The 20,019-nt window shown below is 33.2% G+C and overlaps 1 pseudogene; it reads left to right on the top strand.

Moving 5' to 3' along the window:
• Positions 1-20,019, top strand: part of LOC139886928 (uncharacterized) — a 223,380-nt pseudogene that overhangs the window by 8,654 nt on the left and 194,707 nt on the right.

Below are 20,019 nucleotides of genomic sequence, written 5' to 3'. Positions count from 1 at the left end.
AAACTATTTTATATACACCTCGCATAACATCAAGTATTTTTGACGCCGCTGCCGGGGACACTCTTAAACGCCGGAAGCGCAACGCTAATATAAAAAAAAAAGAAGATTTTTAATAGTATTTTATTAAAATTCGTTTTTGTAAAAATACGTTTTAATTATTCAAAAATATAAAAAGAAAAACAAAAATATAAGTATTTTTTTAGTATTTTTTTTTAATATTTAAGTTTTATAAGTTTCTTTATCTTTATTTTAGTTTATAATAATATAAATTTTATTAAATATCTTTTATTTATAGAAAAAAAACAGAAAACAGAAAATAAATAAAAAAAAAACGCGTAAAAATTTCAAACTGCTCCAGATCTGAAATTTGAAACCCCGCGACTCGCGGGGTTTGATGTTTTAAATACCGCAACTCGCGGAGCTTCTCTGACAGGCGACAAAAAACCCTAAACCAGCATTAATTACGGTTTATTAATTAATTATTATTATTATTTAACCCTAATTATTATTATTATTATTATTAGTTTTATTTTTACTTTTACTTTTTATTTAATTTATGTATTTAGTATTAATTAGTTTTATTAAATTGTAAAATTAGTAGTTTTATTAAATAAATAATATAAAAAATAATATTTTTATAAAAATTGTACTTTTTACAACTTTTTGTATATTTTTATATTTTGTCCCTTTTTAATCATTGTAGCGTAATATTTGTATTTTTACCTCATATTTAATTTTAAACTTAGTTTTTGCTATAGTTATTTTTACTCCTAGATTTTTAGGCTTTGCCGTAGAATTCCTTAAGTGCTTTTTCTTTAGACTAAGATTTAGGTACTTTAGAATTTTGCGACGCCTTTTTAAGTTTTAGTTTCTTTTTAAGTTATTTCCATTTGGGATTTAGTTTTTCCTGTAAGCTTTAATATTTTTAGACACCTTTTACTATGTATCAATTATCATTCCAATTAGTAATTTCAATTTGCGATTATAATTTTAAGTTAGTTGTAGTAATAAGATTAGGTTAGTTAAGTATTTTTAAGTTGTTATAAGTTTCTTTTATTTTTCCGTCACCTTTTATTTTTCAACCATTTTTTTTTCTTTTTCGACCTTTTGCGACGAACTCTTTTTCTCTCTTATTTCTCGCCATTCTAGTTTTTAGGACTTAGAATTTTTTCTACTTCTTATATAAATTTCTTAAAATTACGAAAATTTATTTTAAGTGGTTAAATTGATAGACATCAAAATTTTCTGGTTCGTAGTAATAGTTGAATTTGTACGTGGACCGGGTTATTGGAGCCAAACAGTCCTCAATTATATTGAGACCAAACGAATCCTGCCCCTCTGCTGCATCTTTTGGCTATTCAAAACGTGGGCAAAATCAAAAAAGTCTATTAATTGGATAACTTATTATAATTTTTCTTTCCTTTTAAAAACTAATAGGATATTCAGTGAATGCACCGAGCAAGACGTTCATCACCTTTTATACGTTCACCACCTGTAACTAGATCAAGACATTTAGCAAATATAACCGCCGTTGATTTTTCTTTAGAATCGTCATCCAGTCAACCAAGTACTTCAGTTCAAATTTCCGATAATTCATTTTTTGAACCCAACCTCACAATTGAGAATCCAGAGAATATTCAGGAACGGTTCGTAGATCCTGAACCATTAAACTTTCCTCCGGAACCACCAATCATTCAAACAGAGATTGTTGAGGAACGAACCATTAAATCAGAATCATCTAGTGATACCGATTCAACAAATTCAATTATGGAGAATCTGGAACCTTTAAGTATGGAAGACCGAATGATAACTAAACGCACTGGCCAAGGTCGCGCAATTACTCATCCAGACATTAATGCGCCAGATTATGAAATCAAAGGACAAATTCTACACATGGTGACTAATCAATGCCAATTTAGTGGTGCGCCGAAGGAAGATCCAAATGAACATCTACGTACCTTTAATAGGATCTGCACACTATTTAAAATACGAGAAGTGGAGGATGAACAGATATATCTCATGTTATTTCCCTGGACTTTAAAGGGAGAAGCCAAAGATTGGTTGGAATCGTTACCTGAAGGGGCGATCGATACATGGGACGTTTTAGTTGACAAATTTCTTAAACAATTCTTTCCTGCATCTAAAGCCGTAAGACTTCAAGCAGAAATTGTTACGTTCACACAGAAACCAAATGAAACTCTATATGAGGCGTGGACAAGATATGGAAAGTTATTAAGAGGATGTCCGCAACATGGTTTAGACACCTGTCAAATAGTACAAATATTCTACCAAGGATGCGACATCACTACAAGGAAAGACATAGATATAGCAGCTGGTGGTTCTATTATGAAGAAAACCGAAACTGATGCTTACAAAATTATTGATAACACTGCTTCCCACTCGCATGAGTGGCACCAAGAAAAAGATATAGTTAGATCATCTAAAGCAGCTAGAGCCGATTCTAGCCATGACTTAGATTCCATTTCCGCAAAGATAGATGCTGTGGAGAGACGAATGGAAAAGATGACTAAGGATATTCACTCAATACGAATTAGTTGTGAGCAGTGTGGAGGACCACATTTGACAAAAGATTGTCTCAGTATTGAATTAACAATGGAACAAAGAGAGAATATTTCATACATAAACCAAAGGCCTGGAAATAATTATCAGAATAATTATCAACCGCCAAGACCGATTTACAATCAAAACCAGAATTATAACCGAAATATTCCATACAACAACCAACAAGGTCCTAGCAATCAACAAGTATCCAATAATAATTATAATCAGCAAAGACCTAATTTTCAAAACAAACCACCACAACAAACCGATGATAAAAAGCCAAATTTAGAAGATATGATGACGAAGCTAGTTGAAACTCAAACACAGTTTTTCACATCTCAGAAACAAACCAATGAACAAAATGCTCAAGCATTTAGAAATCAACAAGCTTCTATTCAAAATCTGGAACAAGAAGTAAGTAACCTAGCAAGGTTAATAGGTGAAAGAAAACCGGGAAGTCTACCTAGTGATACAAATGCTAACCCCCGGAATGAAACAGCTAAAGCCATTACCACAAGAAGTGGTACAACACTTAAACCACCTGAAATACCTGTAACTTATGATGAAACTATTCCTACTCCACAAGAACCACAACCTGACCAAGATAAGGAAAAAGAACCGGTAGTTGAAAAGGTTAATGAAGATAACACAGTTAAGGATAAACCTTATGTTAAACCATATCAACCACCACTTCCTTACCCGAGTAAAATGAAGAAAGAGAAACTTGAAGCCGAGCAATCCAAATATGTTTAAACAGATAAATGTAAATCTTCCTTTCATTGATGTGATTTCAGGAATGCCTAGATATGCTAAATTCTTGAAAGATCTAATCTCAAATAGAAAGAAAATGGAAGAACTCTCGGCTGTTACTATGAATGCTAATTGTTCAGCAGTGCTGTTGAATAAGATACCAGAAAAATTATCTGATCCAGGAAGTTTCAAAATTCCATGTTTTCTGGGTAGTCTTAGTTCAATAGAAGCATTGGCAGACTTAGGTGCTAGTATAAATCTAATGCCGTATTCACTATACGCTAAACTAGACCTTGGAGAATTGAAACCAACCAGAATAAGCATACAACTAGCCGATAGATCAATAAAATATCCTAGAGGGATAATGGAGAACATGCTAGTTAAAGTTGGTACTTTAGTATTTCCAGTAGATTTTGTTGTTTTGGACATGGAAGAAGATTCTCAAGTTCCTCTCATATTAGGAAGACCATTCTTAAACACGGCTAAAGCAATGATAGACGTGTTCGGTAAGAAACTGACCCTAAGTATAGAGGATGAGAGTGTTACCTTTTCAGTTGATAGAGCAATGCAACAACCACAATCTGCAGATGAAACATGTTATTATATTCAAACTATAGATGCACATGCAGAATTATTAGAAGAATTTCCAGAATTACAAGGAACAGGAGAATGTTCTTTAGGAGAAGGTAATGAACCAATTGATGAAGCTGAAATGTTAGCTACACTTATAGCTAATGGATATGAACCAACAACAGAAGAAATTCAAATGCTAAAAGAAGAAGACAGATATCGATATAAATCATCAATAGAAGAACCTCCGAAATTAGAGTTAAAGCCACTTCCAAACCATTTGGAATACGCTTATTCACATGGTGAATCTGAATTACCTGTAATAATATCGTCTTCTCTTACTGAAAATGAGAAATCACAACTCATTTCTATGTTGAAAGCTCATAAACCAGCCATTGCATGGAAGATTCATGATATTAAAGGAATAAGTCCTTCGTATTGCACACATAAAATCCTTATGGAAGAGGGTCATAAAACGTATGTGCAACGCCAACGAAGACTAAATCCTAATATGCAAGATGTAGTTAAGAAAGAGATTATTAAACTGCTAGATGCAGGTTTGATATATCCAATCTCTGATAGTCCATGGGTAAGCCCAGTTCAATGCGTACCTAAGAAGGGTGGCATGACTGTCATCACAAATGAGAAAAATGAGCTTATTCCTACTAGGACTGTAACAGGATGGCGTGTATGTATTGATTATAGAAAATTAAATGACGCCACCAGAAAAGATCACTTTCCCTTACCTTTCATAGATCAAATGTTGGAAAGATTAGCCGGAAATAGTTACTATTGTTTTCTAGATGGATTTTCCGGATATTTTCAAATTCCAATAGCACCCGAGGACCAAGAGAAAACCACATTCACGTGCCCTTATGGTACTTTTGCTTACAAAAGAATGCCATTTGGACTTTGCAACGCCCCTGCAACCTTTCAAAGGTGTATGATGGCGATTTTTCATGACATGATAGAAGAATGCATGGAAGTATTCATGGATGACTTTTCAGTCTTCGGTGATACATTTAAATCATGTCTAGTTAATCTGGAACGAATGCTAATTAGATGCGAAAAATCAAATCTAGTACTTAATTGGGAGAAATGCCATTTCATGGTTAAAGAAGGCATCGTTCTTGGACATAAAATTTCAAAAGAAGGAATTGAAGTGGATAGAGCTAAAGTAGATGTAATTGCTAAACTTCCACATCCCACCAATGTTAGAGGAGTTAGGAGTTTTCTAGGGCATGCCGGTTTTTACCGACGTTTCATAAAAGATTTTTCTAAAATTGCCACTCCTATGAATAAACTCCTAGAAAAGGATGCGCCATTCATCTTTTCAGATGAGTGTATCAAATCTTTTAATATTCTTAAAGAGAAACTCACTAATGCACCGATCATGATAACACCAAATTGGAATCTACCATTTGAACTAATGTGCGATGCAAGTGATTTTGCAATGGGAGCCGTTTTAGGACAAAGGATTGAAAAACGATTTCAACCTATATATTATGCTAGTAAGACGTTACAAGGAGCACAAACAAACTATACAACTACTGAAAAAGAACTCCTTGCTATTATCTTTGCTTTTGACAAATTTCGATCATATCTCGTTCTAGCAAAAACGATGGTCTATACCGACCATTCTGCTCTTAGATACCTATTTTCAAAACAAGATGCTAAACCAAGATTAATCCGTTGGATCTTACTCTTACAAGAGTTTGATATTGAAATTCGAGATAAAAGAGGAGCAGAAAATCTCGCCGCTGATCATCTTTCTCGTCTTGAAAATCCCGAATTAGAAGTTCTAAATGAATCGGCCATACAAGACAACTTTCCTGATGAATATCTATTGAAGATAGATTATAAAGAAATCCTATGGTTTGCAGACTATGCAAACTACTTAGTTTGTGGATTCCTTGAAAAAGGATTATCGTACCAAAGACGAAAGAAATTCTTCAGTGATATAAAACACTATTTCTGGGAAGATCCACATCTGTTTAAAAGTTGTCCCGATGGAATAATACGCCGATGTGTATTTGGAGATGAAGCTAGTAAAATTTTAAACCATTGTCACACAGGACCAACAGGAGGGCATTATGGGCCTCAACTAACAGCAAGAAAAGTTTATGAAGCTGGATTCTATTGGCCTACAATTTACAAAGACGCACACCTTCTTTGCAAATCCTGTGATGCATGTCAAAGGGCCGGAAAAATAAGTCAACGTGATGAAATGCCACAAAATGTCATCCAAGTATGTGAAGTATTTGACATTTGGGGTATTGACTTTATGGGTCCATTTCCAAAATCTCATAATAATCTATATATACTCGTAGCCATTGATTATGTATCTAAATGGGCGGAAGCACAAGCTCTCCCAACTAACGATGCACGAGTTGTAGTCAACTTTTTAAAACGTCTTTTTCAAGGTTTGGAACACCGAAAGCTTTAATAAGTGATCGGGGTACTCATTTCTGTAATAATCAACTTGAGAAAGTTCTTAAAAGATATGGAGTAACTCATAAAATCTCCACCGCATATCATCCACAAACAAGTGGACAAGTTGAAAATACCAACCGAGCTTTAAAACGTATTCTAGAGAAAACCGTAGGATCAAATCCGAAGGAATGGTCCATTAAATTGGAGGATGCACTCTGGGCTTTTAGAACAGCCTACAAAACTCCAATTGGAACCACACCTTTTAGACTTGTTTATGGAAAAGCATGTCATCTTCCAGTAGAAATTGAACACAAAGCATTTTGGGCTTTGAAGACATGTAATCTTGATTTACATGAAGCCGGACGTCTACGATTAAGTCAACTAAATGAATTAGAAGAATTAAGACATGAAGCATACGAAAATTCGTTAATCTATAAAGAAAGAACGAAGAAATGGCATGATAAAAGAATCAGAAGTTCAAAAGAATTTAAAGAAGGAGACAGAGTTCTTCTTTTCAATTCACGATTCAAGCTATTTCCTGGAAAATTGAAATCAAGATGGTCTGGACCATTCATAGTCAAAAGAGTTTTCCCATACGGAACGATAGAATTGATAAATTCAAATGGGATTGAATTTAAAGTTAATGGTCACAGAGTTAAACATTACATACATGGTCCGATGGAAGCCGACAACGAAGTTAATCACAATTTCGACACCACAGCTAACTAAGTGTGGGGAGAATCAAGTCTTTAAAGGATAATATGTATTTCTGTTAGAGTTAGATTGTCTGTTTTCGTGTAGTTCTCGAAAATAGAACCCGAATGGTCTTTCCCTAGCAGACCCTAAAGAACTAGTCTTCTCCCCCCATTCTGAATTTTTATTTTTTTTTAGGTTTTTACGAAATGAAGACTGCCTGTGAACTAAACCATGGTCTAATGCTACACGCTTTGATCACTAAACGTAATAATGACATACTACCGAGTGAAATAGTATCAGTAATCAGAGAAAGAATGGACGGAGTTAGAAAAGAATCCAGATGCGAAGATAATAAGTTACAATTTGGTAAAGGAAAATCAAAATCCGCAGCGAAAAGAAGAGCACGACACCTAGAAAGATGTCACAAATGCGGAAAATGGTCACATGGAGGTAAATGTTCAAATAATCAAACCTATTCAAATACCGAATTTGTTACTTTATGCAGAGACGGACCGTTCATATGTTTAGAAGAAAAGACACTGAATGCTCGAGGTTACGCCTATGTAGCCATGGAAAACCAATTAAACCGACTATCTTATGAATGAGATAGATCATATAACTAAGAAATCTATTTCACAGGTATGTCTGTACAGTTTTTATTTTTATTTTTAACCTTTTGATAATAAACGCTAATTTGTTCGCTAAAAAGTATTAAATTGGTATTGAATAAAATTAGGTTTGGCGACCGAAATTATTGATATCATTCAAAAATTTATTACATCACTGCGAAATTTAACGTTTATTCTTAAGGTATAAATATCTTTAATCAATCAAACCAAAATATTTCAAAAATTCGTCATGAGTTAAATTAGGTCTTGAAACCGAAATTACTTTACCGAAAAGAGGGGCGCATATTTTTGATAATATTTGATTGATTAAAGTGGGATAAAAATACAAAAAGATTTTTAAATTTATTTTTACCATGTTTTTAAAATTAATATAAATCTTAAATTAATATTGTAAACTTTATAAAAACAATATATTTAAAATTGTAAATATTTGAAAAATTAATATAAGTTTGATATGAATTTATAAATTTTTAAATTAAATTTGGTGTGAATTTTTAATTTTTAAAATATTAATTTTTAATTTTATGCATTTCAAATTTTAAGTTTGGTGTGAATTTTTAATAATAATTTTGAATTTTATATTTAAGTTGTGTGAATTTAAAAACAAAAATTTACTTTATCTCATTAAGTTAAGAATATGATTTTTAAAATTCGTCGTAAGTTGAAGACTAGGTCTTTGAACCGAAATTGCTTTACCCGAGGGAGGGACGAGAACTTTTATTATCATTATTTTTAATCTTATTGAATTAAAGTATGCCAAAAACATTAAAAAACCCAAAAATCTTAGCTTTTTAAACAATCGCTACAAAAAGACAAATTTTAAAATTTTGTCGAAGGACAGACTAGGACATCGATCCGAAACGACCTCGTCCTAAATAACAAGGGAAACAAAATTTTAAAATTAAGTACTTAATTGTTTCAAAAGTTAATGATTATATATAAAAAAAAAAAAAAAAAAAAAAAACAACTCCGCGAGTCGCGGAGTTTGGAGGGTAAATCCCCGCGACTCGCGGAGGTACCGAAAATCAAAAAAATAAATAAAAAGAGCTGAACGATCAGTACACTCCACAACTCAAAAACACAGCGAATTTCACAGCGAAAAAACCCCGAAAAACCACCCAAAAACACCCCAAAAATCACGATTTTTAACTGTTAATCATCAAATCTTTTGCTAAAATCATGTTGAGAAGGATGCTATCTAAGAATTACTCAAGAAAAACGGTAAATTTCTACACCTAAACACCATTTAATTCGAAATTTGGTGTTCTTGAGCTATTTTTTCCCCAAATTGATTTTGATGCTTTTTAGTGTAATTAGACTTAAATTGTTTATGTATTATGCTTGTATAACCTAGATTGATGCTGTTTAACATGATTAGAAGCCTTAAACTTCAAATTTTGAATAATCTAGGGTTTGTGTTCTTGAGCAAATTTGGGGCTTTTTGATATAAACAGGTTATGGACGATTTTTGTCATGAATTGTTGCTAAAATAAGTAGTGTAACATGTCTAGGTAGTTAAATGATCCAAACTTTGAGCCTAAACATGATTTTGAGAATTAAAGTGGACTTTTTCAAGTCTAAAATTCATGAACTTGATTTTTGAAAGATAATGCCATTTGAGACTTGTTTAATTGCTAGTAATGATTATTTTGACATGTTATTTGAGTTGAATGTTTATGAACTTGGCGAACATTTTCGTATATGCTTATTTGAAAAAGTGTAGATTTGATAAAAATGTGAAAATGAGCTTAAGTTTGATATAAATTGATAATGTCATTGTAATTATTTTGATTGATGATTTTGCTGACACTAATGCATATTTGGATGCACAAAAATTGTGTTTGATGTGTTTTGCAGAATGAAAGGGGTGAATCTTCATCCCAAGCCCGCAATGCTCCTGCTGAGAATTTGGAACAACAGGAGGTGGATAACTACTACAAGCAGGATGTACCTCATCCAGTCATGACCTTTTCCGATATGCACTTGGAAGAGTTGCACCCGAACCTGAGATTTGACAGACTTTGGATAGATTATCCAAAATATCAAAGGGGTTTGCATACTCTTCATTCTAAGGTTGTTGAGGTACCGAGGGTCATAGAATGGGGACCCTTAGAAGCTGTAGAATTGGCCGGGCCAATTAGGGAATTACTTGTACAGAGGTATGGTAATTCTTCTTTTAATGACTGGATATGTTTATTCACCATACGTAGACCTGTATATAAAGTATGGTGTGAAGAATTGTTATGTAGTATAGAGTTGAATGATCGGGTAGCTAGTTTAACCGATCGTTCTTTTATTAGATTTTTGTTAGGCGGTTCGATGCGCCACATGTCTTTACTGGACATGGCTCAGGCTTTACGTATATATACGCCTGAGGAGTTAGCGTCTGCCGATTGTAGAGGATTGATACTAAACGGTAGAAAGATAGATGAAAATTTTGATACACACGGTGTGTGGAGTCAAATGACAAGCCATCACCGTTTCAAAGGGGGAAATTACTCTTATTTGGATATAGATAGAGCCGAATTAAGAGTGATACATAGGTTTTTAGCTAATTCGATTACACAAAGGGGTAAGAACAAAGAAAAAGTAAATGAACAGGATTTGTTTTACCATATGTGTATTCGAGACCCTCAAAGCGCTGTAAGTATACCATATTGTGTGGGTTATTATTTATCAGCTATGGTTCGGGGGATGCGACCACATAGCATATTAGGAGGTGGTATTTTTATTACTTTGATTGGTGAATATCTCGGTGTGGATATAAGTCGGGGGAGATTATTACTAGAAGAGCCGGAACCCCGCGATACTATAGGTTTAAATGTATACCATGGTGCGAAAGTTTTGAAGAGGCAAAATAACGCCGCAGTACGATACCATGGTAGACATCCACAGGTGGAGAGAAACCAGCAACAAGGTAATGTAGGAGGGGGGAATGAGATGCAAGAAACGCATAGGTTTATAGCTTCTCAGGAATACGAAAATGCTAGACAGAGAGCATTTGAAGATTGGCAAGTTCATCAGAACCAGATCATAGCTCATTGCCAACATATAGGTAGAAACTATATTCCTACACCGAAACCCATCTTCCCTCCTTGGTCTATAGAGATGCAGCCACCATATCCTACGTATGACCCTGCCGAAGCATTCTATAGCACTTATGGTTATGCCTGGAACCCCTATTGGTACCAATATCATCCTTAGTTTACTTATTATTTTTTTTTATTTTGTAATTTGTAATTATTGATACGTTTAATACTTTTGTTAATATTGTAATCATTTTTATAATTATCTAACTTTTATTCTTAGATTTTAATAATTTTTTGAATGTGGGGTAATATACCAAACTTCAAAAAATATGTATATATGTTTGCAGTTTATCTTATGTACACAACAGGGTAAAACAACGCATTTTCAAAGACTGGCATTAAGTTCAGCAAAAGCAACTAATTTTGACGACAAGATGCAAAATATATGTGAAATAACAACAAGACGGAATGAACAAATGATGTGCACCATTTATCATTCAGCAAACAAACGTCAATATATTTGGAAACTTTGGTAAAATTTAATCATTTTCACACAAATCACCCTCAATAATTTAAATTGTTACTGATTTCTTGCAAATGAGGGCATTGCAAGATCTTAAGTGTGGGAAGGGGTTAAATTCTTTCGGATTTTAAAATTTTTATCTTAAACACTTGGTTACCATTAAAAATACTAGTAAAGCAGTAGTTGTATTAGAATCTAGTGCTCTCTGATAAAAAAGAACAGCCCTAGTCTTATATACTGACTACCCAATTCTAGTAAAATTTTTCAAAATTTTCAATTAAATGAACTCAAAATCATGTTTATACATATTTATGAACGATAAAACTAGGTTTTAACACCGAAATTATTGTTACCTCGGAAAGGACATAAATTGAGAAACAAACTAAAATGTTAAAATTCATTTAAAATGGAATAGAGGACGATAAAAAGGAAAATAAAAGCCAAGTGTGGGAAAATTTACCAAGTTATCTTAACATATGTCACATATATCTGTAACAAATAACTGAAAATACTTTTGCTTTGGACTAAACTAAACTGTTTTACCCAATGAAAGAAAAGAAGAGATGGATCTACACGATGAATCAATTCCATCATTAAAAGGAAGTAAAGTCTTCCGAAAAAGACACGCGCTTCTTGATTTAGGTCATGAAGTTGTCGTCCAGACCAGCTGTAGGTTGACGAAAAATCTAGAAAAGTCATCACTAAAATCAGCAGGAAATCCACGGACCTCAGCATTAAACAGGGTCGCCATGTGGTCAGATTTATCCTAACCATGAGAAGGATTTATCTCGTACAATGGGGGGGGGCATCATGCGAATTAGCTGGATAAGACTAATGAATCAGATCCCCAGAAAAGATAATCTCCTTAAAGATTAAAAATCAGCTTTTAAGACTGATATTACTCAATCCTAGAGATTGACCTTAAAGATTGAGAATTACAAACTCATGGAATTCAATGATATCTAAACTCGAGCTTGAACGAGAAAATATTTTGATCAAAATTACAAACCGATTTGTTTTCTGAAAACCCTATTTTCAATGCGTTCATTACCATTGAACGTAAAATCCTAGGAATTCACCTGGAATTCATTAGGTCACCTGAACTAAATCGGGTGTCAACCGTAAGAACGGTGGTTGCATAGTGGTCAAAGACAGGACCTTGTGCCAGACCGAAAAATTATAAGGGTGAGCTTTACTATTGCTCCTACCAAGGATAGTAATTGCGTCCAACACGTTATAGACCATAATCAAAAGCATGTCACGGGACATTGCCTTAACAGTTGCTTGTTCAACGCTTTCCTTTACAACCGGACGGTAGTTTGCCGAAAGGTAATATACGGAACAAGTAAACTGGACGTGTTGCTTTCCAAAATACAAGGTAAGCAAGTGGGTGACACAAAACCGCAAGTTTTGAGCTAAAATTTTCAAATCTGAAACCCACCAAACCCACAAAAATATTTTGCAAACACCGGTAAAGGGTTATTCCGGAAAACTTATCTAGGGTAAAAACTAGATTTAATTTTCAAAAGATCAAATGTTTTCATAAAGATCCAATTTCCTTAATGGATCTAAATTTTTATAGTCATGTGGGACTGTAAACCATATTGTTACTACCATTGTTTATATCGCCGTATAGAAATCACTGATGTACAAAGTGTGAAAAATAAAGAAGTGATTCTAGTATTTCAAGACAATATTGCTTGAGGACAAGCAACGCTCAAGTGTGGGAATATTTGATAATGCTAAAAACGAACATATATTTCATAGCATTATTCCTCAAGAAAGACAAGCTTTTAGTTGCAATTGTTCTATTTACAAGTAATATTAGTTTAAATAATAAAAGGTGAAGACAAAAGACAGATTCGACGAATTGAAGACGCAAACGACCAAAAAGCTCAAAAGTACAAAAGACAATCAAAGAGGTTCCAATTATTGATAAGAAACGTCTCGAAATTACAAGAGTACAAGATTCAAAACGCAAAATACAAAATATAAAATTGTACGCAAGGACGTTCGAAAATCCGGAACCGGGACCAGAGTCAACTCTCAACGCTCGACGCAACGGACTAAAAATTACAAGTCTACTATGCACAAGAATATAATATAATATATAAATAATTATATTAATTATTTATATTTTATATTTATATATAAAATCCGTCGGCAAGAAAGACTCCAAAAGATGTGAGCTGTAATTTCTATCTCCGCGACTCGCGGAGTGTGAAGGCCAAAAGGGCCGCGAGTCGCGGAGCCCTAAATTTGAAAACTGCCTATAAAGCCAACCGAATTCTGATCAAAAAATATAATCTTTTTCTTCTCTTATCATACGTAAAATTTATATATATATATATATATAATTTATATTTTAATTTTAATTTTAATTCTAATAATAAGGGTATGTTAGCGAATATTGTAAGGGTGTAAGTCGAAATTCTGTCCGTGTAACGCTACGCTATTTTTAATCATTGTAAGTTATGTTCAACCTTTTTATATTAATGTCTCGTAGCTAAGTTATTATTATGCTTATTTAAAACGAAGTAATCATGATGTTGGGCTAATTACTAAAATTGGGTAATTGGGCTTTGTACCATAATTGGGGTTTGGACAAAAGAACGACACTTGTGGAAATTAGACTATGGGCTATTAATGGGCTTTATATTTGTTTAACTAAATGAAAGTTTGTTAATGTTAATATAAAGATTTACAATTGGGCGTCCCTATAAATTACCATATACACTCGATCGGACACGATGGGCGGGGTATTTATATGTACGAATAATCGTTCATTTAACCGGACACGGGAATGGATTAATAGCCACTAGAATAATTAAAACAGGGGTGAAATTACATTCAAGGGTAATTGGTGTAATTGTTAACAAAGTAGTAAAACCTTGGTTTACACGCAGTCGATAACCTGGTGTATTCATTAAACAAAGTATTAAAACCTTGTTACAATTCGAATCCCCAATTAGTTGGAATATTTAACTTCAGGTATAATAATAATTTGACGAGGACACTCGCACTTTATATTTATGACTGATGGACTGTTATGGACAAAAACCAGACGGACATATTAAATAATCCAGGACAAAGGACAATTAACCCATGGGCATAAAACTAAAATCAACACGTCAAACATCATGATTACGGAAGTTTAAATAAGCATAATTCTTTTATTTCATATTTAATTTCCTTTACTTTATTTTTAATTGCACTTTTAATTATCGCAATTTTATTTTATCGCACTTTTATTATTCGCAATTTCATTATCGTTATTTACTTTACGCTTTAATTTAAGTCTTGTATTTATTTTATATTTTACATTAGGTTTTAACTGCGACTAAAGTCTTAAAATCGACAAACCGGTCATTAAACTGTAAAAACCCCCTTTATAATAATAATATTACTTATATATATATTTGTATTTTTATAAAAGTAAACTAATATAGCGTTGAGCTTTGTTTAAAGATTTCCCTGTGGAACGAACCGGACTTACTAAAAACTACACTACTGTACGATTAGGTACACTGCCTATAAGTGTTGTAGCAAGGTTTAAGTATATCCATTCTATAAATAAATAAATATCTTGTGTAAAATTGTATCGTATTTAATAGTTTTTCCTAGTAAAATATAAACTATTTTATATACACCTCGCATAACATCAAGTATTTTTGGCGACTCGCGGAGTTGTTTTTTTTTTTTTTTTTTACTCGGGTAAGGAAGTGGTGGTTGATATGGTTTAACATAAGGTTTATCCTTAACTGTGTTATTTTCATTAACCTTTTCAACTACCGGTTCTTTTTCCTTATCTTGGTCAGGTTGTGGTTCTTGTGGAGTAGGAATAGTTTCATCAGAAGTTACAGGTATTTCAGGTGGTTTAAGTGTTGTACCACTTCTTGTGGTAATGGCTTTAGCTGTTTCATTCCGGGGGTTAGCATTTGTATCACTAGGTAGACTTCCCGGTTTTCTTTCACCTATTAACCTTGCTAGGTTACTTACTTCTTGTTCCAGATTTTAAATAGAAGCTTGTTGATTTCTAAATGCTTGAGCATTTTGTTCATTGGTTTGTTTCTGAGATGTGAAAAACTGTGTTTGAGTTTCAACTAGCTTCGTCATCATATCTTCTAAATTTGGCTTTTTATCATCGGTTTGTTGTGGTGGTTTGTTTTGAAAATTAGGTCTTTGCTGATTATAATTATTATTGGATACTTGTTGATTGCTAGGACCTTGTTGGTTGTTGTATGGAATATTTCGGTTATAATTCTGCTTTTGATTGTAAATCGGTCTTGGCGGTTGATAATTATTCTGATAATTATTTCCAGGCCTTTGGTTTATGTATGAAATATTCTCTCTTTGTTCCATTGTTAATTCAATACTGAGACAATCTTTTGTCAAATGTGGTCCTCCACACTGCTCACAACTAATTCGTATTGAGTGAATATCTCGGTGTGGATATAAGTCGGGGGAGATTATTACTAGAAGAGCCGGAACCCCGCGATACTATAGGTTTAAATGTATACCATGGTGCCAAAGTTTTGAAGAGGCGAAATAACGCCGCAGTACGATACCATGGTAGACATCCACAGGTGGAGAGAAACCAGCAACAAGGTAATGTAGGAGGGGGGAATGAGATGCAAGAAATGCATAGGTTTATAGCTTCTCAGGAATACGAAAATGCTAGACAGAGAGCATTTGAAGATTGGCAAGTTCATCAGAACCAGATCATAGCTCATTGCCAACATATAGGTGGAAACTATATTCCTACACCGAAACCCATCTTCCCTCCTTGGTCTATAGAGATGCAGCCACCATATCCTACGTATGACCCTGCCGAAGCATTCTATAGCACTTATGGTTATGCCTGGAACCCCTATTGGTACCAATATCATCCTTAGTTTACTTATTATTTTTTTTATTTTGTAATTTGTAATTATTGATACGTTTAATACTTTTGTTAATATTGTAATCATTTTTATAATTATCTAACTTTTATTCTTAGATTTTAATAATTTTTTGAATGTGGGGTAATATACCAAACTTCAAAAAATATGTATATATGTTTGCAGTTTATCTTATGTACACAACAGGGTAAAACAACGCATTTTCAAAGACTGGCATTAAGTTCAGCAAAAGCAACTAATTTTGACGACAAGATGCAAAATATATGTGAAATAACAACAAGACGGAATGAACAAATGATGTGCACCATTTATCATTCAGCAAACAAACGTCAATATATTTGGAAACTTTGGTAAAATTTAATCATTTTCACACAAATCACCCTCAATAATTTAAATTGTTACTGATTTCTTGCAAATGAGGGCATTGCAAGATCTTAAGTGTGGGAAGGGGTTAAATTCTTTCGGATTTTAAAATTTTTATCTTAAACACTTGGTTACCATTAAAAATACTAGTAAAGCAGTAGTTGTATTAGAATCTAGTGCTCTCTGATAAAAAAGAACAGCCCTAGTCTTATATACTGACTACCCAATTCTAGTAAAATTTTTCAAAATTTTCAATTAAATGAACTCAAAATCATGTTTATACATATTTATGAACGATAAAACTAGGTTTTAACACCGAAATTATTGTTACCTCGGAAAGGACATAAATTGAGAAACAAACTAAAATGTTAAAATTCATTTAAAATGGAATAGAGGACGATAAAAAGGAAAATAAAAGCCAAGTGTGGGAAAATTTACCAAGTTATCTTAACATATGTCACATATATCTGTAACAAATAACTGAAAATACTTTTGCTTTGGACTAAACTAAACTGTTTTACCCAATGAAAGAAAAGAAGAGATGGATCTACACGATGAATCAATTCCATCATTAAAAGGAAGTAAAGTCTTCCGAAAAAGACACGCGCTTCTTGATTTAGGTCATGAAGTTGTCGTCCAGACCAGCTGTAGGTTGACGAAAAATCTAGAAAAGTCATCACTAAAATCAGCAGAAAATCCACGGACCTCAGCATTAAACAGGGTCGCCATGTGGTCAGATTTATCCTAACCATGAGAAGGATTTATCTCGTACAATGGGGGGGGGCATCATGCAAATTAGCTGGATAAGACTAATGAATCAGATCCCCAGAAAAGATAATCTCCTTAAAGATTAAAAATCAGCTTTTAAGACTGATATTACTCAATCTTAGAGATTGACCTTAAAGATTGAGAATTACAAACTCATGGAATTCAATGATATCTAAACTCGAGCTTGAACGAGAAAATATTTTGATCAAAATTACAAACCGATTTGTTTTCTGAAAACCCTATTTTCAATGCGTTCATTACCATTGAACGTAAAATCCTAGGAATTCACCTGGAATTCATTAGGTCACCTGAACTAAATCGGGTGTCAACCGTAAGAACGGTGGTTGCATAGTGGTCAAAGACAGGACCTTGTGCCAGACCGAAAAATTATAAGGGTGAGCTTTACTATTGCTCCTACCAAGGATAGTAATTGCGTCCGACACGTTATAGACCATAATCAAAAGCATGTCACGGGACATTGCCTTAACAGTTGCTTGTTCAACGCTTTCCTTTACAACCGGACGGTAGTTTGCCGAAAGGTAATATACAGAACAAGTAAACTGGACGTGTTGCTTTCCAAAATACAAGGTTAGCAAGTGGGTGACACAAAACCGCAAGTTTTGAGCTAAAATTTTCAAATCTGAAACCCACCAAACCCACAAAAATATTTTGCAAACACCGGTAAAGGGTTATTCCGGAAAACTTATCTAGGGTTAAAACTAGATTTAATTTTCAAAAGATCAAATGTTTTCATAAAGATCCAATTTCCTTAATGGATCTAAATTTTTATAGTCATGTGGGACTGTAAACCATATCGTTACTACCATTGTTTATACCGCCGTATAGAAATCACTGATGTACAAAGTGTGAAGAATAAAGAAGTGATTCTAGTATTTCAAAACGATATTGCTTGAGGACAAGCAACGCTCAAGTGTGGGAATATTTGATAATGCTAAAAACAAACATATATTTCATAGCATTATTCCTCAAGAAAGACAAGCTTTTAGTTGCAATTGTTCTATTTACAAGTAATATTCCTTTAAATAATAAAAGGTGAAGACAAAAGACAGATTCGACGAATTGAAGACGCAAACGACCAAAAAGCTCAAAAGTACAAAAGACAATCAAAGAGGTTCCAATTATTGATAAGAAACGTCTCGAAATTACAAGAGTACAAGATTCAAAACGCAAAATACAAAATATAAAATTGTACGCAAGGACGTTCGAAAATCCGGAACCGGGACCAGAGTCAACTCTCAACGCTCGACTCAACGGACTAAAAATTACAAGTCTACTATGCACAAGAATATAATATAATATATAAATAATTATATTAATTATTTATATTTTATATTTATATATAAAATCCGTCGGCAAGAAAGACTCCAAAAGATGTGAGCTGTAATTTCTATCTCCGCGACTCGCGGAGTGTGAAGGCCAAAAGGGCCGCGAGTCGCGGAGCCCTAAATTTGAAAACTGCCTATAAAGCCAACCGAATTCTGATCAAAAAAATATAATCTTTTTCTTCTCTTATCATACGTAAAATTTATATATATATATATATAATTTATATTTTAATTTTAATTTTAATTCTAATAATAAGGGTATGTTAGCGAATATTGTAAGGGTGTAAGTCGAAATTCTGTCCGTGTAACGCTACGCTATTTTTAATCATTGTAAGTTATGTTCAACCTTTTTATATTAATGTCTCGTAGCTAAGTTATTATTATGCTTATTTAAAACGAAGTAATCATGATGTTGGGCTAATTACTAAAATTGGGTAATTGGGCTTTGTACCATAATTGGGGTTTGGACAAAAGAACGACACTTGTGGAAATTAGACTATGGGCTATTAATGGGCTTTATATTTGTTTAACTAAATGAAAGTTTGTTAATGTTAATATAAAGATTTACAATTGGGCGTCCCTATAAATTACCATATACACTCGATCGGACACGATGGGCGGGGTATTTATATGTACGAATAATCGTTCATTTAACCGGACACGGGAATGGATTAATAGCCACTAGAATAATTAAAACATGGGTGAAATTACATTCAAGGGTAATTGGTGTAATTGTTAACAAAGTAGTAAAACCTTGGTTTACACGCAGTCGATAACCTGGTGTATTCATTAAACAAAGTATTAAAACCTTGTTACAATTCGAATCCCCAATTAGTTAGAATATTTAACTTCGGGTATAATAATAATTTGACGAGGACACTCGCACTTTATATTTATGACTGATGGACTGTTATGGACAAAAACCAGACGGACATATTAAATAATCCAGGACAAAGGACAATTAACCCATGGGCATAAAACTAAAATCAACACGTCAAACATCATGATTACGGAAGTTTAAATAAGCATAATTCTTTTATTTCATATTTAATTTCCTTTACTTTATATTTAATTGCACTTTTAATTATCGCAATTTTATTTTATCGCACTTTTATTATTCGCAATTTCATTATCGTTATTTACTTTACGCTTTAATTTAAGTCTTGTATTTATTTTATATTTTACATTAGGTTTTAACTGCGACTAAAGTCTTAAAATCGACAAACCGGTCATTAAACGGTAAAAACCCCCTTTATAATAATAATATTACTTATATATATATTTGTATTTTTATAAAAGTAAACTAATATAGCGTTGAGCTTTGTTTAAAGATTTCCATGTGGAACGAACCGGACTTACTAAAAACTACACTACTGTACGATTAGGTACACTTTCTATAAGTGTTGTAGCAAGGTTTAAGTATATCCATTCTATAAATAAATAAATATC

Source organism: Rutidosis leptorrhynchoides, chromosome 1 (assembly GCF_046630445.1).
Source record: "Rutidosis leptorrhynchoides isolate AG116_Rl617_1_P2 chromosome 1, CSIRO_AGI_Rlap_v1, whole genome shotgun sequence".
NCBI classification, from domain to species: Eukaryota; Viridiplantae; Streptophyta; class Magnoliopsida; order Asterales; family Asteraceae; genus Rutidosis; species Rutidosis leptorrhynchoides.
The sequence above is the reverse complement of the archived record's forward strand: the minus strand, read 5'-3'. Positions and strand labels throughout refer to the sequence as shown.